Here is a 23382-nt window from a genome sequence, read left to right on the forward strand (position 1 = left end):
AAAAAATAAGTAAAATATACAAATTGAGTAGTCATATGAAAGATAAGCAACATCAAGGAGAGTGTGAGCTCAGGAGCGACGTGGTCCCGTAGTTAGCGTGAGTAGCTGCAGAACGAGAGGTCCTTGGTTCAAGTTCTCCCTCCAGTGAAAAGTTTAATTTTTTATTTTCAGTTTATGTGACAAACTCTTATGTTTTCATCACTTTTTTGGGAGTAATTATCACATCCACAAGAAAACCTAAATCGGGCAAGGTAGAAGAATCTTTTTACCCATTCGCCAAGTGTACAAGTTAGGTGGGTCGACAACATATTCCTGTCATGTGACGCACATGCCGTCACCAGTGTCGTATAGAGTATATCAGACGTGTTTTCCTGTGGAGGAATCGGTTGACCTATGACCTTGCGATCAAATGTTTTCGGTTCCCATTGGAGAGGCACATCCACGGTTTTGCGGTGCGGTCGCAAAACACAGACACTAAACTTATTACTGTGAACAGAGACGTCAATGAACGAACTGACAGATCATAACTTTGCGAAAATAAGAAATTAAACATTTAACTCGAGGGCAGACTTGAACCATGGACCTCTAGTTCCACAGCTGCCCACGCTAACCACAGGACTACGGCGCTCTTGACCTCACACTCTCCTTGATGTTACCTATGTTGCGCATGGACTACTCAGTTTTGTAAATTTTTCTTATTTCTTTTCGTAGATCCACACAACTTCTTCCTGTTTTCTCGATTGATCTGTGTTCAGTTTTTCAAGGCCTATCCACTGTGCCAACTTATAACTAAATCTGAGGGGGGTGCGATGGGGTGGTTCCCTTGTTAGAACAAACAGACACCACGCAGAATGTTAGACAGGTTACAAGAAAAAGACAGTTCTAGTCTACAGGAGCCACTCAGTTATCATTCTCGTGCACGCAGTCGATGTTTTACACGCGAAATGCAGCAGAGAACAGCAGTTGCGCCCCGTGTCACTGGTCAGGACTCGGCTGAGAATGCGGCGCCTGGCTGGGTCAGCCTCTTTGCCGTGGTGGCATTGCCCCTGGAGGACCTTGGAGCTGGTGTCGGGATGTTAGCAGCAGGCCGGCCCACCCAATAAACACGCGCCAGCAGGTTGGCCCGACCGGGTCCCTCAGTCAGTGCAGAGGCGCGCGGCCCGGCGTCGGGAAGGCTGCCGTAGCGGCCACCTTACACCGCCAGCGCGCCTTGCTCAGGTAAGCGGCCGCACTCACTACCTCTGCGCCACAGTAACCGGCTTTGGACCCGTCTGGTCAGAATCGTGGTGGGTCCGCGTCGCATGCCTACGTAACTATGTATCGACACAAAATCAGGATTCACAAAATATCGTTCTACATCTGCAGCTACATGGATGCTCTCCAAATCACACTTTAGTGCCTGTGTTGCGTACATAGTTCCGCGTAGTCAGCGCGTACACAACTTTCCCACTAGAGCCAACACCGACTCAAAGGAAGGCCTCGGCGCTTGTTGGTGACGTCACGTCAGCTAGGCACGGCGAACGCCGGGTCTGTTGCAGGCAGAAACGGCCCGTGCTTATCACTATAAATCTCTTATTTTTGGACAAAATGTTTGGTATTGTTTTGGATTCTGCAGTTTTATTTAGATGAAAAATTTTCTTACTATCGTGAAGCTATAAATGAAGATCGAAACAAACGTAGATCAGTATGAGAAGATGCTTTGCCCCATTGCAAGCTTCGGAAATTTTACATTCAAGTAGCTATATTTACTTGATCCATTTTGTTATCGAAACTTACCCCAACCCCCTTACAATTAACTCGTTTCTTTTATTTATTTATTTTCGTTTGACATCGTCACTGGAAATGTGAACTGATTTTACATGTGTAAATGTCCAACTGTTGCCAGTCTTTAGATTACAGTCGTTTTCAACGAAAGGAATTCTAAACAGGAAACAAAATAGCTTCATATATCGAAAATACTGCTGAGCTTAAACTTTTTTAAACATGCACATTAGAAAAGATAAATATTCCCCTCTTGCAACTGAAAGAAGAAACTTTATAAGATAAAAAATTTTATTTGATAAAACAAGTATCTCTCTTTTGCCTCTACTTCTGTCCCCCATCCCCTCCCCCAACGGGTATAATCGCAAGATATTTCATTAACATTCAGTGCTCCTCGCCCCATAGTCAACCAAGATACCTAAAGAAGAACACCAATATGTTCACAGTTTCTTGTAAAAGCAACCCAGTACAAACGTAACTTCCTCAGATTTGCAAATAAGGTAAAGAAGCACGAATTCTGTTGCTGCTGGACCATGAAGTTGTTTTTGTATGTCAATCCTTAAAACAGGTGGAAATTTAAGTTCAGCAGTACACTATTTGTTAAGAAGTGTAATGAATTGCACAATTAATTGATTGCAGAAATCTCTCAGAACAATTTGTGTTGGTTAACTATCGCCAATAGCTTCACATTTTCCTGTGTCACGCCGAAATCCATTATTAAGCTTGCTTGCATAGCGCGATTGTCTTGCATTTGACGATTTGGAATCTTCACGCGGGACACGTTATCTTTGTGGGAGTTCTCTCTCTCTCTTTTTTTTTTGAATTGCAGAAATGAGAAGCTTGCACTAGCGATACGAAATGGCACCAAGAAGAGATGTTGGGTGCACGACATTGATAGCATGAAAGAAAGCTTAGGAGAATACCATCGTCTGTGTATTGATCTAGAGTCTGACGAAGATAGGTTCTTCAAATCTTTTCGTATGTCGCAAGAATGTTTCGAGGAAATGCATCGCCTGATAAAAAGGTAGCACCGAGAAGTGCACAACGAACTGGAGAAAGCCAATTGATACAAGGCACAGACAAGCCGTTTGTTTGAGGTAAGTTTTACCGTTTGTGCCCTCTTTGTGCTTGAAATAGAAGTCATATAAATTATTCCATTTCAGTTTTGCTGTATCATATGAAAGGTTCGGCGGAAGAAAGTGCTATCCCACAACGTAGTTACAAGTGGAGTGATAAATTTATCTGCAGTGTTTACGAGTACAGCAAACGATAGTAACATCTACTTCCATATGTCCCACTAGAGAGAACTTTCTACTTAATAGATTGTTTTGTTTCATTGTATTCATAACATTGTCATTTAATTTAAACAAACATATCTTTGGTCGTTAACTTATCTATTCGTTCTATCTGCATAATTGATTTTACTCTTTTCCAGATAGTTGACTACAGGCGACAGTCACCAGACCATAGCCTTTTCTTTTCGGTTAGGACGTTCAACAGTCTCAGATATTGTGAAACAAGTGTGCCAGGCAATATGGAGTGTTCTACAGCCCAAGTATTTACCTACTCCTACAACAGAAATGTGGAAGAAATCTGAAGAAGGATTTATAGAACTGGGGGTTTCCAAACTGCCTTGGAAGCATAGATGGAAAGGCTATCAGGTTAAAATGCGCGAAGGATAGTGGATCCCAGTTCTTTTCGCTAGTTCTCCCGGCGATCGTTGATCCATACTACCGAGTTTACAGTGGTTGATATTGGAAGTTATGGACGTCACAGTGACAACACTATTCAGCTTTCTATCAAGAGCATATCGAGGACAAAAGTATTCTACCTCCAAATCAGGATCGCGTGTATCATACAAAAAGTTGTATTGTCTCACCTCCTCTATAAGTCTTTCTGTGTCCATGATGCATTCACGATGAGCTGCAAGACAAAAACCGCCTCACGCCGCTGCTTCTAGTGTGACAGCAGAGCAGTTGAATGCGCCAACAGAGGCAAGCAGCCGCTCCGGCTTGCGGCCTGATTTGGAGGTAGAATACTTTTTCCCTCGATATACTCTTGATAGAAAGCTGAATTCTCAGAAGTAGTGTTGTCACTGTGACGTACATAATTTCCAACGTCCATAATTTCCAATATCAACTATTGTAAACTCGTAGTATCGATCAACGATCGCCAGGAGAAGCAGCGAAAAGATATGTTTGTAACAGAAGAACTGGGATCCACTACCCTTCGGCCATTTTAACCATATTTTCCGTCTATGCTTCCAAGGCAGTTTGGAAACCCCCAAAGTCTCTGTTGTAAGAGTAGCTAAATACTTGGGCTGTAGAACAGTCCATATTGCCTGCCACACTTGTTCACAATATCTGAGACTGTTGAACGTCCTAACCGAAAAGAAAAAGCTATGGTCTGGTGACTGTCGCCTGTAGTCAAGTATCTGGAAAAGATTAAAATCAATTATGCCGATAGAAGGAATAGATAAGTTAACGACGGAAGATATGTTTGTTTAAATTCAATGACAATGTTATGAATACAATCAAACAGAACAATCTATTAAGTAGAAAGTGCTTTCTAGCGGGACATACGGAACTAGATGTTACTATTGTTTGCTGTACTCGTAAACACTGCAGATAAATTTATCACTCCACTCGTAACTACATTGTGGCATAGCACTTTCTTCCGCCGAGCCTTTCATATGATACAGCAAAACTGAAATGGAATAATTTATATGACTTCTATTTCAAGCACAAAGAGGGCACAAACGGTAAAACTTACCTCAAACAAACGGCTTGTCTGTGCCTTGTATCAATTGGCTTTCTCCAGTTCGTTGTGCACTTCTCGGTGCTACCTTTTTATCAGGCAATGCATTTCCTCGAAACATTCTCGCTACATACGAAAATATTTGAAGAACCTATCTTCGTCAGACTCTAGATCAATACTCCGACGATAGTATTCTCCTAAGCTTTCTCTCTTGCTATCAATGTCGTGCACCCAACATCTCCTCTTCTTGGTGCCATTTCGTATCGCTAGTGCAAGCTACTCATTTCTGCAATAATAATCATCATCATCATCATTTAAGACTGATTATGCCTTTCAGCGTTCAGTCTGGGGCATAGCCGCCCTTATAAAATTCCTCCATGATCCCCTATTCAGTGCTAACATTGGTGCCTCTTCTGATGTTAAACCTATTACTTCAAAATCATTCTTAACCGAATCCAGGTACCTTCTCCTTGGTCTGCCCCGACTCCTCCTACCCTCTACTGCTGAACCCATGAGTCTCTTGGGTAACCTTGCTTCTCCCATGCGTGTAACATGACCCCACCATCTAAGCCTGTTCGCCCTGACTGCTACATCTATGGAGTTCATTCCCAGTTTTTCTTTGATTTCCTCATTGTGGACACCCTCCTGCCATTGTTCCCATCTACTAGTACCTGCAATCATCCTAGCTACTTTCATATCCGTAACCTCAACCTTATTGATAAGGTAACCTGAATCCACCCAGCTTTCGCTCCCATACAACAAAGTTGGTCGAAAGTTTGAACGGTGCACAGATAACTTAGTCTTGGTACTGACTTCCTTCTTGCAGAAGAGAGTAGATCGTAGCTGAGCGCTCACTGCATTAGCCTTGCTACAAATCGCTTCCAGTTCTTTCACTATGTTGCCATCCTGTGAGAATATGCATCCTAAGTATTTGAAACCGTCCACCTGTTCTAACTTTGTTCCTCCTATTTGACACTCAATCCGTTTATATTTCTTTCCCACTGACATTACTTTCGTTTTGGAGATGCTAATCTTCATACCATAGTCCTTACATTTCTGATCTAGCTCTGAAATATTACTCTGCAAACTTTCAATCGAATCTGCCATCACAACTAAGTCATCCGCATATGCAAGACTGCTTATTTTGTGTTCACATATCTTAATCTCACCCAGCCAGTCTATTGTTTTCAACATATGATCCATAAATAATATCAACAACAGTGGAGACAGGTTGCAGCCTTGTCTTACCCCTGAAACTACTCTGAACCATGAACTCAGTTTACCGTCAACTCTAACTGCTGCCTTACTATCCATTTAAAGACCTTTAATTGCTCGCAAAAGTTTGCCTCCTATTCCATAATCTCGTAGAACAGACAATAACTTCCTCCTAGGAACCCGGTCATATGCCTTTTCTAGATCTATAAAGCATAGATACAATTCCCTGTTCCACTCATAACACTTCTCCATTATTTGTCGTAAGCTAAAGATCTGGTCCTGACAACCTCTAAGAGGCCTAAACCCACACTGATTTTCATCCAATTGCTCCTCAACTAATACTCGCACTTTCCTTTCAACAATACCTGAGAAGATTTTACCCACAACGCTGATTAAAGAGATATCTCTGTAGTTGTTACAATCTTTTCTGTTTCCATGTTTAAAGATTTGTGTGATTACAGCTTTTGTCCAGTCTGATGGAACCTGTCCCGACTCCCAGGCCATTTCAATTATCCTGTGTAGCCATTTAAGACCTGACATTCCACTGTACTTGATGAGTTCCGACTTAATTTCATCCACCCCAGCTGCTTTATTGCACTGCAATCTATTGACCATTTTCTCCACTTCCTCAAACGTGATCCAATTTCCATCATCATTCCTATGCCATTCTACCTCGAAATCTGAAACATTACTGATCGTATTTTCACCTACATTGAGCAACTCTTCAAAATATTCCCTCCATCTGCCCAAGGCATCCACAGGATTCACCAGCAGTTTTCCTGACCTGTCCAAAATACTTGTCATTTCCTTCTTACCTCCCTTTCGAAGACTGCTAATTACACTCCAGAATGGTTTTCCAGCAGCTTGACCCAATGTCTCCAACCTGTTTCCAAAGTCTTCCCAAGATTTCTTCTTGGACGCTGCAATTATCTGTTTGGCTTTGTTTCTTTCTTCAACATAACTTTCTCTGTCTACCTGAGTTCTAGTATGTAGCCATTTTTTATACGCCTTCTTTTTCCTTTTACAGGCTGCCTTCACTGTGTCATTCCACCAAGCTGTTTGTTTCCTCCTTCTTTTACACACTACTGTTCCAAGACATTCTTTAGCCACTTCTAGTACTGTGTCCCTGTACCTTGTCCATTCCTTTTCCAATGACTGTAATTGACTACATTCAACTAACTGGTACCTTTCTGAGATCGCTGTTATGTACTTGTGCCTGATTTCCTTATACTGAAGTTTCTCCACTCTTATCCTCCTACATATGGACCTGACCTCCTGCACTTTCGGCCTCGCAATCCCAATTTCACTGCAGATTAAATAATGATCAGTGTCATCAAAGAATCCCCTGAATACACGTGTGTCCCTCACAGCCTTCCTGAATTCCTGATCTGTTATTATATAGTCAATGACAGATCTGGTTCCCCTGCCTTCCCAAGTATACCGGTGAATGTTCTTATGTTTAAAAAAGGAGTTTGTGATTACTAAGCCCATACTGGCACAGAAATCCAAGAGTTGTTTCCCGTTCCTGTTGGCCTCCATATCCTCTCCAAATTTACCCATAACCTTTTCATACCCTTCTGTTCGATTTTCAATCCTGGCGTTAAAATCACCCATGAGCAGAACACTGTCCTTGTCCTTTACTCTAACAACTACATCACTGAGTGCCTCTTAAAAACTATCCATCTTATCTTGATCAGTCCCTTCACAATGCGAATATACTGACACAATCCTAATTTTCTTGCTAGACACTGTCAAATCTTTCCACATCAGTCGTTCGCTTACATACTTTATTGCAACTACGTTGGGTTCCATTTCTTTCCTGATGTAAAGCCCTACACCCCATTGTGCTATTCCTGCTTTGACTCCTGACAAGTAGACCTTGTATTCTTCCACTTCTTCTTCTTTCTCACCCCTTACCCGAATGTCACTAACAGCTAAAACGTCCAGCCCCATCTTACTTGCAGCCTCTGCCAGCTCTACCTTCTTCCAAGAGTAGCCCCCATTGATATTAATAGCTCCCCATCTCATTACCATTTGTTTGCCAAGTCGTATCTTAGGAGTCCCTGGTTTGTCAGTTAGAGGTGGGACTCCGTCACCTCTAAAGGTCCGAGGCATTTTGCTCTGATTGTTGCCAGCATCATATTTAAAGTACCAGGGAAGCAGGTTGCTAGCCTTACTTGCCCTGAGTCCCATTGGGTTTTACCCCTAACGGCTGCAATAAAAAAATAAAAATAAAAAAAAACTCGCACAAAGATAACGTGTCCCTCGTGAAGATTCCAAATCGTCTAACGCAAGACTGTCGCACTACGCATGCAAGCTCAATAATGGGTTTCGGCCCCTTCGACAGTGTAACAGCTGACGCATCAAGAGTCGCTGCGGCCGGCCGTTGCCTGTGTGGCGTCGCTGGCCGCTGACAGGTCCGGCCCAACGCTGCGCCGTTCGTCGCAGCGGCAGGCCGGATTCTGTCTGGCCAGGCATTAGAGACAGACCAAATTCTGCTTCCGCCGATCCGCGTATTAATATGTAACGCAGCCAATGAGATCGCTGCTAACGTAGAACCTTTTCTCCTCGCGGATCACACTCGCGCAGTGATACCTGAACGCGCGAGGTATTACAATGAGTGTACAGACCTCCGATTAGGCAGTCTGCATTTGTCTGCACCAGTCTGTACCAGTCTGCATTAGTCTGTACCAGTCTATAGTCAAGTTTCAGTCTTCGCCTAATAAGATTACCATATTCCTGTACATAGCCATGAAGATAAATGAATAGACACTTTGTCAAGTATCAGAGATATGTGAGAATAAGATTATCGTACCAAGACCAAAGGAACTTCAAATTTTCAATTGTAAACAGCATCCAGAATCAAGTTACGTAATGTCTACGCTTTTTATTATTTTAATAAATGTGTGTGAAAATTGGCCGGCCGAAGTGGCCGTGCGGTTAAAGGCGCTGCAGTCTGGAACCGCAAGACCGCTACGGTCGCAGGTTCGAATCCTGCCTCGGGCATGGATGTTTGTGATGTCCTTAGGTTAGTTAGGTTTAACTAGTTCTAAGTTCTAGGGGACTAATGACCTCAGCAGTTGAGTCCCATAGTGCTCAGAGCCATTTTTTTTTTTTTTTTTTTTTTGTGTGAAAATTAATCAAGTTCTGTTTAAAGTTGGTCACCGTCAATCTGCTACTCTAAGCGTGCAAGTGGCGTTTCTGTCGTCTGACCTAACGGCAGAAGATAAACACGCCACGCTAAGACCACGAGACATATTGCTGACACTCGCCTACTTCGTTAGAGCGACAAGTCAAATAATCTGATGGTGTGTGTACCGAAGATCTTACAGTACGCACACCACAGCCTGGCAGAGGGTTCATCGAACCACCTTCACAATAATTCTCTATTATTCCACTCTCGAACACCCCACGGCAAAAACGAACACTTATATCTATCCGTGCGAGTTCTGATTTCCCTTATTTTCTTACGATGATCGTTTCTCCCTATGTAGGTCGGCGTCAACTACGTATTTTCGCATTCGGAGGAGAAAGCTGGTGATTGAAATTCCGTGAGAAGATTCCACCCCTACGAAAAACGCCTTTGTTTTAATTGTGTCCATCCCAGATCCTGTATCATGCCAGTGACTCTCTCTTCTCTATTTCGGGATAATACAAAACGTGCTCCTCTTCTTTGAAGTTTCTCGATGTACTCTGCTGATCCTATCTGGTAAGGATCCCAGACCGCGTAGCAGTACTGTAAAAGAGGAAGAACAAACGTAGAGTAGGCTGTTTTGGTTGGCAGGAGAGCCAACACCGTGTTACTAGAGGAGGCCGAAAGGCACGCGTTTTAGCTCACGCAGGCTGGCGCGAGGTCTGGAACAGGACAAGGAAATTAGAATTTAGAAAAACGGACGTAGCTGGTGGAATACTTAACTTTAATCCGTTAATGAAGAACGTCGGTCTTGCCGGTACATGATTCACAATATCAATAGTAACTGATAATGGCGCCTTGCTAGGTCATAGCAAATGACGTAGCTGAAGGCTGTGTTAAACTATCGTCTCGGCAAATGAGAGCGTATTTTGTCAGTGAACCATCTCTAGAAAAGTCGGTTGTACAACTGGGGCGAGTGCTAGGAAGTCTCTTTAGACCTGTCGTGTGGCGGCGCTCGGTTTGCAATCACTGATAGTGGCGACACGCGGGTCCGACGTATACTAACGGACCACGGCCGATTTAAAGGCTACCACCTAGCAAATGTGGTGTCTGGCGGTGACACCACATTCCTCCCCCGCAAATCTGCGCACGGTTGTGGCATAAGGCTTCCGCCCGCCGTGGGGAGGACTCCATGTTGACGTATGCGACGAGGTGGGGAGCCTAACAACAGGCGAGGCTGTGCCACCCGCACCCTGCCATTCGGACCGCGGGGAGCTAGGAAACGCCTGAAAACTTGCTCCAGGGTACACGCCAACATGCGGTGTATGCGCCCGCAGAGAGACAGGTGGGGCCGAAGGGTCGACCTCCATCGGGTCGGGGCACCCGACGGGCGAAGACGACATATGGTCCGGAGCGGGCAAGAGGTCCATGTCGGAGGACATCCGGTCACGGGAAGCGATTGGCAGCGCATGACGCAGGGAGGCGCCCGGAGGTTGCAGCGACGCGTCCACTGCGGGCGTCGCCGGTGGGAAAACAGGCGGCGCGTCGCCATGGGGCAAAATGGAAGGCAGCGTCGGTAACACCTGGGGCTGAGGCGAGCCAGTAGATGGGTCCCCAGGGCGCTGACTGGACGGCACCGTCGCTGAAAGCAAACGGCGAGCGGCAGATCCCGTGCGACGACAGAGGCGCAGCTGGTTGAGATGCCGGCGCACCTCACCAGAAGCCCCCAAAACCAGATACATAGCGCGGCCGAGGCAGCGAAGAATGCGCCCTGCGAGCCAACGCCGTGAACCTCGATAGTTGCGATAGTATACAACGTCGCCTGGAGCAAAAGCAGGTGTCTGCCGCTGCACAGGAACCTGATGCGGCGGATGCAGCAAAGACATCAAGGTTCGATGAGGACGACCGTGGAGCAACTCAGCCGGCGAGCGACCATCTCGGGGCTGAGAGCGATACGAGGACAAAAAGAGCAATAACGCGTCCTCCCGAGAATGCGACTCTTTCAACTTCAACATCTGTGACTTGAAAGTCGTGACCAATCGTTCAGCGGCACCGTTTGACTGTGGCGAAAACGGCGCGGACGTCTGATGTTGAATACCATTGGCCTTGCAGAATGACTGAAATTCTGCGGACATGAATTGTGGGCCATTCTCGGAAACAATAGTCTGTGGAAGACTTTCAATGCAAAAGATAGCAGATAACGCTTGGATGGTGGCGGATGACGTCGTGGAAGACATCCGGACAACAAAAGGAAAATTACTGAATGAATCAACCACAACCAACCATCGAGCATTCCAGAATGGACCAGCAAAATCGATGTGTAAGCGTTGCCAAGGGGAAGTGGCTTTTGGCCATGGAAAGAATTTCCGCGGTGGGGCTGATTGTTGTTTGGCGCACACCATTCAAGAAGAGCACATATTCGTAATCGCGGCATCGATTTCGATCCAAGTTCAGTGCTGACGAGCAAGTTGTTTCGTTATCACTATACCCCAATGTCCTTGGTGGAGAAGCTGTAAGACAGAGGACTGTAACGAACGTGGGACCACGACCCTGGACTGATCATTATCAGAACGCAACAGCAAAACACCACATCGAACAAAAAGTCTCTCCTGGTGAGCAAAAAATCGGCGAACCAACGGATCCCTGATCCGTGACTTTGATAAGGGGCCATTGCGTAGCAACAAAACGCAGAACGGTAGCAAGGACAGGGTCGGCAGCTGTGGCTGTAGCTACACGACGAAAATCAATCCGAAACGATTCGACCACGTCATCGGTTTCCGAATCAATGAACATGCAAGCAAGTTTGGAGGAATCGAATGCTCTATCCTCAGCAACAGGCAAACTGGACAACGCATCAGCGTTTCCGTGCTTAGCAGTGGACCGATACAAGATATCGTAGCGGCACTGCGAGAGGAAAATAAACCAGCGAATGAATTTCTGCGCTGTACGTGGAGGTACAGGCTTGTTCGGATGAAAAAGCGATGTCAAAGGTTTGTGGTCTGTGAAGGTGGTAAAGTGACAAGCATACAAGAAATCATGAAACTTTGTATCACCAAATACGAGAGCCAATGCTTCTTTCTCGATCTGTGAATAATTTCTTTGCGCACACGAGAGTAATTTGGACGCAAAGGCAATAGGGCGATCCTGCGATCCATCTTTGTGTGCAAGCACAGCACCGATCCCGAAATCCGATGCATCCACCATCAACAAAAGAGGCTTCTGGGGATCGAATGGCGTAAGGCAAGTATTGGAAAGCAACGCCGATTGCAACTGGCGAAAGGCGCGTCCGCATTCCGTCGTCCAGACGAACGGAACGCCTTTACGGCGTAAGCGATGAAGCGGAGCTGAAAGGGAAGAGGCGTGTGGTATATAACGGTGATAATAATTAATTTTTCCCAGCACACTCTGTAGCTGCTTCAAATTCTGCGGCGAAGGCAAGTCTTGTATGGCACGGAGGTGCTCAGGACTGGGATGTATGCCTTGGGCATTGAGTACATGTCCCAGGTAGGGCAAGTCACGAGCAAAAAACACACATTTGTCCTTCCGCAAGCGAAGACTATTTTGTCGCAAGACCTGAAATAATGTTCTGAGATTGGCTAAATGTTCTTCTTCCGTCTTTCCGGAGATCACAATATCGTCCAGATAGTTTGCTGCAGTAGGGACCGACGCACAAACAGTTTGGAGATATTGCTGAAACAATGCAGGGGCGGATGCACACCCGAGTGGCAGTTGTTTGAATCGATACAAACCAAGATGTGTGTTAACCAACAAAACGCGCTGGGATTCTGCGTCCACCGGTATTTGCAAGTACGCATCTGCTAGGTCCAACTTCGGAAAATATTTACCCGGGCACAGTTTGTCAAAGAGATCTTCCGGGTGGGGTAAAGGAAAAGTTGCAATCACTAGTTGTGGATTCACTGTTGCCTTGAAGTCCACACAAAGTCTCAATTTTCCGGAAGGTTTTGGCAAAATTACCAAGGGTGATGCCCAGGGAGAAGCCTGCACACGTTCAATCACACCTTGTGATTCCAAATCGTGTAACGTTGTTGCGGTCTCATCACGCAATGCGTGGGGAACATGGCGCGCTCTGAAAAATTTCGGTTACGCGTTTACTTTCAGTTCCAAATGTGCTTTATAGTTCTTAGCGCAACCAAGGCCCGGTGCAAAAATGTCTGCAAATTCTTCACATAGACGAGAAACACTGTTGGAAGGCACAGTCTGGTTCACTGATAGGACCTGATTTACTATAGACAAGTTAAACAACTGAAATAAATCGAAACCAAACAAGTTCACTGCAGAAGAAGAACGAAGGACGTAAAATTACACAAGTTTTGTTTGTCCTTTGTATGTTGCAAGAAGGCTGCACTGTCGTAACACAGGGATATCTTGACCTGAATAACTAGTTAACTTAACATTTGTGGCACGCAACGGAGTTGTGCCCAGCTGTTTGTACGTGTCTTGATTGATCAGTGAAACTGCAGCTCCGGTATCGAGCTGGAATGGTATCACTTTGCCGTTAATGTCCAAGTCTACAAAAAGTTTATTGTCCTGCTGACGACAAGAGCGACTGTCTAGTGCAATGTGAACTGACACTGGTACATAATCACTTGCGACTTGACGGGATTTCCGGCGATGTCGACGCACACTATTTGTGGGGCAAACACAGTCACTGTTAGAGAGAGTGGCACTGGGCGGAGTGGAATGTACTACATGAATTTCCATGGGCGAAGTTTCACAAGACTGAGTATCCTTGGTTCGAATCCGGCGTGAAGCAAACGGCCTGGAATGGTTGCGAGTTTCAGATCTGAGCTTTTTCTGGCAAACACTCTGAACATGTCGTTTTTTATTACAGAAAAAGCAAATAGCCTGGCGTGACGGGCAATTCTCACGCGAATGTCTAGTAGCGCACCGCGGGCATGATTTTAGCACTGCATTTGCTTGCCTACGCGGCACACGTGGCTGAGAGCCTGGCGGCATCGGCGCGGCGGGGCGCGAGGGCTGGTTTACTGCTCCGTGCAGCTCGCCCGGCGGGCCGGTTAACCTGACACATGGCTGGTGAAGTTTCAAATGATTCCTGAGAAAAGTCAAGTGTGTCCTGCCCATCCAATATGTCCATCACTTGTTAAAGGGAGGGATTGACTAGTTTCAAAATCTGTTCCCGTATACAAACATCAGAAACGTTCTGTGCAATTGCATCACGGACCATAGTATTTGAATAAGGGAGTCCACATTGACACTCAAAAGCACAATCCCTAGTAAGGCCTTGCAAGGTTGCAACCCACTCCCGATTAGTCTGACCTGCCGTACGTTTTGTACGAAAGAAGGTATACCTTTTCGCAACTACATTGACTGATTCTTTGAAATATGCATCTAATGCAGACAAAATTTCTTCGTAGGACAGAGTTGCTACGTTGCGTCGGGGAAATAATTTGACTATCACATGGTACGTTTGTACGCCGACCTAAGACAACAAATATGGCTGCCGCTCGTTACCTTGAATTCTGTAGGCGGCGAGATGGAATCCAAATTGGCGTGACCACTCCTTCCAGCTTTCCAGTGCAGCATCAAAAGGTCGAAAAGTTGGTGCAACAGCGTGTTGTGGCTGCATTAGCGGTGAAGCGGCGGCTGCCGCATCGTTTTGCATTGCCCGTTGACCCTGGATGAGCTGTCCAAGGGCAGCCAGTAAGGCCTGCGTCTGCTGATTTTGTAAGCGATAAAATTCGGACAGTACATCTGGCGATTGTGGCGAAGCCATTACACAAGTAAATCAGGGCAATATCGATAAGAACGCGGTTTTGCCTCGTCGCCAATGTTTTGGTTGGCAGGAGAGCCAACACCGTGTTATTAGAGGAGGCCGGAAGGCACGCGTTTTAGCTCACGCAGGCTGGCGCGAGGTCTGGAACAGGACAAGGAAATTAGAATTTAGAAAAACGGACGTAGCTGGTGGAATACTTAACTTTAATCCGTTAATGAAAAACGTCGGTCTTGCCGGTACATGATTCACAATATCAATAGTAACTGATAATGGCGCCTTGCTAGGTCATAGCAAATGACATAGCTGAAGGCTATGTTAAACTATCGTCTCGGCAAATGAGAGCGTATTTCGTCAGTGAACCATCGCTAGCAAAGTCGGTTGTACAACTGGGGCGAGTGCTAGGAAGTCTCTCTAGACCTGCCGTGTGGCGGTGCTCGGTCTGCAATCACTGATAGTGGCGACACGCGGGTCCGACGTATACTAACAGACCGCGGCCGATTTAAAGGCTACCACCTAGCAAATGTGGTGTCTGGCGGTGACACCACGTAGGCAGCCTCTTTAGTAGGTCTATTACATTTTCTAAGTGTAACTTAGTCTTTCGTTTGCCTTCCCCACAACATTCTCTATGTGTTCTTTCCAATTTAAATTATTCGTAATTGTAATTCCTAGGCATGTAATGGAATTTACGGCCTTTAGATTAGACAGATATATCGTGTAACCTAAGTTTAACGGATTACTTTTAGCACTCATGTAGATGACCTCACACTTTTCATTATTTTGAGTCAATAAACAAGTTTCGCACCATTCACGTATCTTTTCTAAATCACTTTGCAATTTGTTTTGATTTTCTGATGAGTTTACTCGACGATAAACGAGAACATCATCTGCAAACAACCTAAGACGGCTGCTCAAATCGTCTCCTAAATCGTTTTTATAGATAATTAACGGCATAAGGCTTATAACACTACTTTTGGGAACGCCAGAAATCACTTCTGTTTACTCGATGACTTTCCGTCAGTTACTACGAACTGTGACCTCTCTGACAGCAAGTCACGAATCCAATCACATAACTGAGACGATATTCCACAAAGAAGCAATTTCACTAGAAGCCGCTTGTGTGGTTCAGTGTCAAAAGCCTTCTGGAAATATAAAAATATGGAATCAATTTGAAATCCCTTGTTAATAGCACTCAACACTTCATGCGAATAAAGAGCTAGTTGTGTTTCAGAAGAACGATGTTTTCTAAATCCGTGTTGATTGTGTGTCAGTAGACCTTTCTCTTCGAGGTAATTCATAATGTTCGAACATAATATATGTTGCAAAATCCTGCTGCATATCGATGTTAATGACATGCGCCTTTAATTTAGTGGATTACTCCCGCTACCTTTTTGAATATTGGTGCAACCTGTGAAACACAACATGCTCTTCATATATGCCGGCCGGTGTGGCCGTGCGGTTAAAGGCGCTTCAGTCTGGAACCGCGTGACCACTCCGGTCGCAGGTTCGAATCCTGCCTCGGGCATGGACGTGTGTGATGTCCTTAGGTTAGTTAGGTTTAAGTAGTTCTAAGTTCTAGGGGACTGATGACCACAGATGTTAAGTCCCATTGTGCTCAGAGCCATGTTTTTCTTCATATATACCAAACAATTAACGCTATCCTGAAAGACTTAAATTTATTGCATATTTCTAGAATCCGAAAAGGCTTTTGACAGCATTACTCGCAAGTGGCTTCCATTCAAAACGCATGCCTGTGGTATATCGTCTCAGTTTTGTCGCTGGATTCGTCAGAAAGGCAGCAGCACATCTCGCGACCTCTTCTCTGGCCAAAGATAACGACTGCGAGAGCGTGACGCGACGAATCGAACTGAGTACGGCTCAGAGAGCTCGGGGAGTTCGAGGTGAGCTGCATGTTAATAAAGGTGCGGATATGTTCGCATGCCAAAATTTTTGGGACAGTTGCTAAAGGTGCTGAGGGAGGTAGAACGAGGCAGCTGTACCCCACTCTTCAGTCAGAGTCTTCTAAATCATCAGGATCATTTCGCATTTTTTGTGTTGCGATAGGAGCATTTTCGGCTGGTATATATTTGTTTTATAAATATTCATTTTATTTGACAGATATAATTACTGCTATGTATTTTACAGCAGATTATTTGCATAATTTAAATTGAACATGACGCACCAGTGACTTTCTACCATTATTATTAATCGTTAATTGTGAAGTAATTATCAGATATACGCGAAGAAATTGTCGCTTCCCTTCGTCGCAAAAAGATGTAAACGCTACTGAATAGGCCGATGGAGTGTTCACTAACAAACAAACGCATTGCTCTGTAAACCTTAAGGACGATATAGATAAACTAACTTAACGTGTTAACTACTCTAGCCGAAATGAATGAAACCGCCAGATGTCTCATAGTCGCACACAGAAAGCTGCACGTCACGTAGCGTGAGATGAGCGTGACTGTTAGGCCGAATGGGACGACTTCGAAATGCAAGACAATTGAAGCAACGGGAAAAGACATTGCCCCTCAGTCAGTGAATAGTTACGATGCATTTTGGTGCTGGTCTTCATTATAGAAAGGCCTTGAGATACCTAAAAAAAAAAAAGGTTCAAATGGCTCTGACAAGAAAATCTCTCCATCGCACCCCCTCAGATTTAGTTATAAGTTGGCACAGTGGATAGGCCTTGAAAAACTGAACACAGATCAATCGAGAAAACAGGAAGAAGTTGTGTGGAACTAAGAAAAAAAATAAGCAAAATATACAAACTGAGTAGTCCATGCGGAAGATAGGCAACATCAAGGAGACTGTGAGCACAGGAGCGCCGTGGTCCCCTGGTTAGCGTGAGCAACTGTGGAACGAGAAGTCCTTCGTGCAAGTCTTCTCTGGAGTCAAAAGTTTAATTTTTTATATAATCAACTTCGCTCTCCAAAATTCCAGGACATGTTCAGATTTGCTTGGACATATGCAGAATTTGACAGTCTACACACGGAGAAATTTGAAAACGTTAAAAACGTATGTTTTGACAGAGCACGGGGAAAACTGTGCGACTGTGAAACTGTTGCATTCATTTGTTGCAGTTTATGTGACAAACTCTTATGCCTTCATCACGTTTTTGGGAGTGATTATCACATCCACAAGAAAACCTAAATCGGGCAAGGTAGAAGAATCTTTTTACCCATTCGCCAAGTGTACACGTTAGGTGGGTCGACAACATATTCCTGTCATGTGACGCACATGCCGTCACCAGTGTCGTATAAAATATATCAGACGTGTTTTCCTGTGGAGGAATCCGTTGACCTATGATCTTGCGATTAAATGTTTTCGATTCGCGTTGGAGAGGCACGTCCTTTCGTCTACTAATCGCACGGTTTTGCGGTGCGGTCGCCAAACACAGACACTAAACTTATTACAGTGAACAGAGACGTCAATAAACGAACGGACAGATCATAACTTTGTGAAAATAAACTTTTCACTCGAGGGAAGACTTGAACCAAGGACCTCTCGTTCCGCAGCTGCTCACGCTAACCACGGGACCATGGCGCTCCTGAGCTCAAATTCTCCTTCATGTTGCTTATCTTCCGCATGGACTACTCAGTTTGTATATTTTGCTTATTTTTTTCATAGTTCCACACAACTTCTTCCGGTTTTCTTGATTGATTTGTGTTCAGTTTTTCAAGGCCTATCCACTGTGCCAACTTATAACTAAATCTGAGGGGGGTGCGATGGGGAGATTCCCTTGTGAGCACTATGGGACGTAACATCTGAGGTCATCAGTCCCCTAGAACTTAGAACTACTTAAACCTAACTAACCTAAGGACACACACACATCCAAACCCGAGGCAGGATTCGAACCTGCGACCGTTACGGTGGCGCTGTTCCAGACTGAAGCGCCTAGAACCGCTCTGCCACTTCGGCCGGCCCTTGAGATAACATCTGGATGCCTTCACAAGGGACAGAAGCAGCGGGAAACTGGAAGAAGAACAACGTGTGACGACTATAGCTGAGGTTCTGGTATTGCTCACAACGTTGTTTTACATGCATGGGGAGCGTTCCGAACCACAGGTACTGCTGTCCGAAGGCGAGGAGGTGGTCGACCACGGTCAACTACAGCAGCAGATGACCGCAGCGTCGTGCTAAAGGGAAGAATGGACTCATGTCAAATACTGGGTTCAGTTGCAACTACTTTAAACAGAACAGCAATGAACGCAATCTCACCTTCCATATTGGCGCTGCGACTGCATGTGGGTGGTCTCTTTGCCCGACGACCAGCACTCTCCGTTCCGTTGGCAACCACACTGTGTACGAGAGTGCAAACGGCATAGGGACTGGATTAATGAGGTGTACGGCTACGCGCTCTTCTTGGACAAGTCTTCTGGTCCACACTGTATACCAGTTTGGTTCCTTTCGGAGTATGCTGATGTGTTAGCTCCATACTTGACAATCATATACAACCGTTCTCTCTACGAAAGATCCGTACCCAAAGACTGGAAAGTTGCACAGGTCACACCAATATTCAAGTAAGATAGTAGGAGCAATCCACTAAATTACAGGCCCATACCGTTAACGTCGATATGCAGCAGGATTTTGTAACATATATTGTGTTCGAACATTATGAATTACCTCGAAGAAAACTGTCTATTGACACACAGTCAACATGGGTTTACAAAACATCGTTCCTGTGAAACACAACTAGCTCTTTATTCACATGAAGTGTTGAGTGCTATTGACAAGGGATTTCATATCGATTCCGTATTTCTGGATTTACTAAAGGCTTTTGACACTGTACCACACAAGCGGCTCGTAGTGAAATTGCGTGCTTATGGAATATCGTCTCAGTTATGTGACTGGATTTGTGATTTCCTATCACAGACGTCACAGTTCAAGTAATTGACGGAAAGTCATCGAGTAAAACAGAAGTGATTTCTGGCGTTCCCAAGGTAGTGTTATGAGCCCTTTGCTGTTCCTTATCTATATAAACGATTTTGGAGACAATCTGAGCAGCCGTCTTCGGATGTTTTGCAGATGACGCAGTCGTTTATCGACTAATAAAGTCATCAGAAGATCAAAACAAACAGCAAAACTATTTAGAAAAGATATCTGAATGGTGCGAAAAGTGGCAGTTGACCCTAAATTACGAAAAGTGTGAGGTCATCCACACGAGTGCTAAAAGGAACTCGTTAAACTTCGGTTACACGATAAATCAGTCCAATCTAAAAGCCGTAAATTCAACTAAATACCTAGGTATTACAATTACGAACAACTTAAATTGGAAGGAACACGTAGAAAATGTTGTCGGGAAGGCTAACCAAAGACTGCTTTTTATTGGCAGGACACTTAGTAAATGTAACAGACCTACTAAAGAGACTGCATACAGTAGGCTTGTGCGTCCTCTTTGAGAATACTGCTGCGCGGTGTGGGATCCTTATCAGATAGGACTGACGGAATACATCGAAAAAGTTCAAAGAAAGGCAGCACGTTTTGTATTATCGCGAAATATGGGAGAGATTGTCACGGAAATAATACAGGATTTTGGCTGGACATCATTAAAAGAAAGGCGTTTTTCGTTGCGACGGAATCTTCTCACGAAATTCCAATCACTAACTTTATCCTCCGAATGCGAAAATATTTTGTTGACACCGACCTGCATAGGGCGGAACGATCACCACGATAAAATAAGGGAAATCAGGGCTCGTACAGAAAGATATAGATGTTCATTCTTTCCGCGCGCTATACGAGATTGGAATAATGGAGAATTTTGAAGGTGGTTCGATGACCCTCTGCCAGGCACTTAAATGTGAGTTGCAGAGTATCCATGTAGATGTAGATGTAGCTGTAGATGTAGAAGAGCAGTCTGGTTAGTGATTCCAAACGTACCCTCATATGGCGAGAGGTGGGAGCAAGTACTGCAGTCACGAACATCGTCGAACATAATCGTTTTGGTGGTCCAGATGTTATTGTGTGCGGAGCCATAATGTTACAAGGGTGTACTTAGCTTCAAATTAGTCAAAACTCACCGGTCAACGTCATTGTGATACTGTACTCCTTCCTCATGTGGGTTTTTTCTCGGATGCCTTCTACCCTGAGTTCATTTTTATGGATGCCAGTGCGCGACCACATCGAAGAGCGCAGGTGGAGGATCTTCTGGAACGAGAGCACAGTCTGGCCTCCCCGTTCCCCCGACTTAAATCCCATCGACGACGTATGGGATGCGTTGGGAAGACGTATTCCTGCATCCTCATGCAGCAGTGACCATCCAGCAGCTGTGAACCCCACTGGTGGAGGAATGGAACGCCCTACCACAAGAACTCCGTACCAACCTTGTGATCAGCATGGGAGCACGTTGTGGAATATGCATTGCCGTCCGTGGTGATCACACAACCTACTAAGAACCATGCCCCACCTTTTGTAATGACCAGGTGACAGCCATAAATCGCGGTGACATCAATGTATTTTTTGTCTCTGTGTAAGTCATTTCTGTTCGTCTCATTCCGCATTTCTCTTAGTTACCTTCTATAGTATACTGTAGCGGTTCTCTCTATGTGTAATGCAACTTTTAACCAAGGTATGTTGCCTGGCGGTGACACGTCATGCGGAAGTTACACTACTGGCCATTAAAATTGCTACACCACGAAGATGACGTGCTACAGACGCAAAATTTAACCGACAGGAAGAAGATGCTGTGATATACAAATGATTAGCTTTTCAGAGCATTCGCACAAGGTTAGCGCCGGTGGCGACACTTACAACGTGATGCCATAAGTGAAGTTTCCAACCGATTTCTCATACACAAACAGCAGTTGACCGGCGTTGCTGTCATGCCTCGTGTGAGGAGGAGAAATGCGAACCATCACGTTTCCGACTTTGATAAAGGTCGGATTGTAGCCTATCGCGATTGCGGTTTATCGTATCGCGACATTGCTGCTCGCGTTGGTCGAGATCCAATGACTGTTAGCAGAGTATGGAATCGGTGGGTTCAGGAGGGTAATACGGAACGCCGTTCAGGATCCCAACGGCCTCGTATCACTAGCAGTCGAGATGACCATGGCTGCGGTTACCCTTGACGCTGCATCACAGACAGGAGGGCCGGCCGAAGTGGCCGTGCGGTTAAAGGCGCTGCAGTCTGGAACCGCAAGACCGCTACGGTCGCATGTTCGAATCCTGCCTCGGGCATGGATGTTTGTGATGTCTTTAGGTTAGTTAGGTTTAACTAGTTCTAAGTTCTAGGGGACTAATGACCTCAGCAGTTGAGTCCCATAGTGCTCAGAGGCATTTGAACCATTTGAACAGACAGGAGCGTCTGTGAAAGTGTACTCAACGACTAACCTGGTTGCACGAATGGCAAAACGTCATTTTTTCGGATGGATCCAGGTTCTGTTTACAGCATCATGATGGTCGCATCCGTGTTTGGCGACATCACGGAGAATGCACATTGGAAGCGTGTATTCGTCATCGCCATACTGGCGTAATACCCGGCGTGATGGTATGGGGTGCCATCGGTTACACGTCTCGGTCACCTCTTGTTCGCATTGACGGCATTTTGAACAGTGGACGTTACATTTCGGACGTGTTACGACCCGTGGCTCTACCCTTCATTCGACCCCTGCGAAACCCTACATTTCAGCAGGATAATGCACGACCGCATGTTGCAGGTCCTGTACGGGCCTTTCTGGATACAGAAAATGTTCGACTGCTGCCCGGGCCACCACATTCTCCAGATCTCTCAGCAACTGAAAACGTCGGTCAATGGTGGCCAAGCACCTGGCTCGTCACAATACGCCATTCACTACTCTTGATGAACTGTGGTATCGCATGGAAGCTGAATGGGCAGCTGTACCTGTACGCGCCATCCAAACTCTGTTTGACTCAATGCCCAGAAGTATCAAGGCCGTTATTACGGCCAGAGGTGGTTGTTCTGGGTACTGATTTCTCAGGATCTATGCATCCAAATTGCGTGAAAATTTAACCACATGTCAGTTCTAGTATAATATATTTGTCCAATGAATACCCGTTTATCATCTGCATTTCTTCTTGGTGTATCAATTTTAATGGCCTGTCGTGTACTTTCGTCCTTAAGTTTTGCACAGCAGTGTAATCACGAGGTCGAACGTTGTAGAGAGCCGCATGCGGCTCGCGCGCCGCGGTCTGTGCAGCGCTAATGTAAATGGGCATCACTGAGCAAATGTACTGATTCCACGTCACTTCGACAGGCCGTAATCATGATCCATGGAATACGCAAATATCTAAACCAAACACAATATTATCTGGTATCTGAAGGAACTACTGTCAGACAATTGGTCCAATAGTGATCGATGTCATTCGATCTCTTTCGTTTCTGTGGTCCCCATCAATTTCACCGGCAGGCTTGTTACATTGTGTGTATATTCAGTGGCGAAGCGTAGCCTTTTTTGTAGGGTAAGGCGAGAATTACTAATTTCGAAAAAATAAAAAGAATCGCAATACAAATCTTGTAAAATAGGAACACCACAAAAGTAAATTAGTTACATATTTTTACTAAGATTGAAACTACTACAGAAATTGTTATAAATAAATTCATATAAATAACAAACAGCTACACATTAATAAAAATACAACACATAATAACTCACCGGTACACCTTTTTATAAATTAGTTCTATCCTCCTGTCCGTTTTCTGGGCGTAAACTTCGATAACACGAGATATGAACTCCTACAATTTTGTCGAAGATTTCACAGCTCCCTTCTCTACAGCCAAAATCGCGAAGTTTGACAGTCTGTCATT

General features: G+C 45.0%; 1 protein-coding gene across 1 annotated transcript in view; it reads left to right on the top strand.

The window, feature by feature from the left end:
* Positions 1–1155: 1155 nt before the first annotated feature.
* LOC126458393 (uncharacterized) overlaps positions 1156–23382 on the top strand; it is a 251838-nt gene continuing 229611 nt past the window's right edge. The window contains exon 1 of the mRNA XM_050095401.1: positions 1156–1218. The gene's annotated coding sequence lies outside the window, so the exon portion shown is untranslated. The remainder of the gene's footprint in view (positions 1219–23382) is intronic.

Source organism: Schistocerca serialis, chromosome 2 (assembly GCF_023864345.2).
Source record: "Schistocerca serialis cubense isolate TAMUIC-IGC-003099 chromosome 2, iqSchSeri2.2, whole genome shotgun sequence".
NCBI classification, from domain to species: domain Eukaryota; kingdom Metazoa; phylum Arthropoda; class Insecta; order Orthoptera; family Acrididae; genus Schistocerca; species Schistocerca serialis.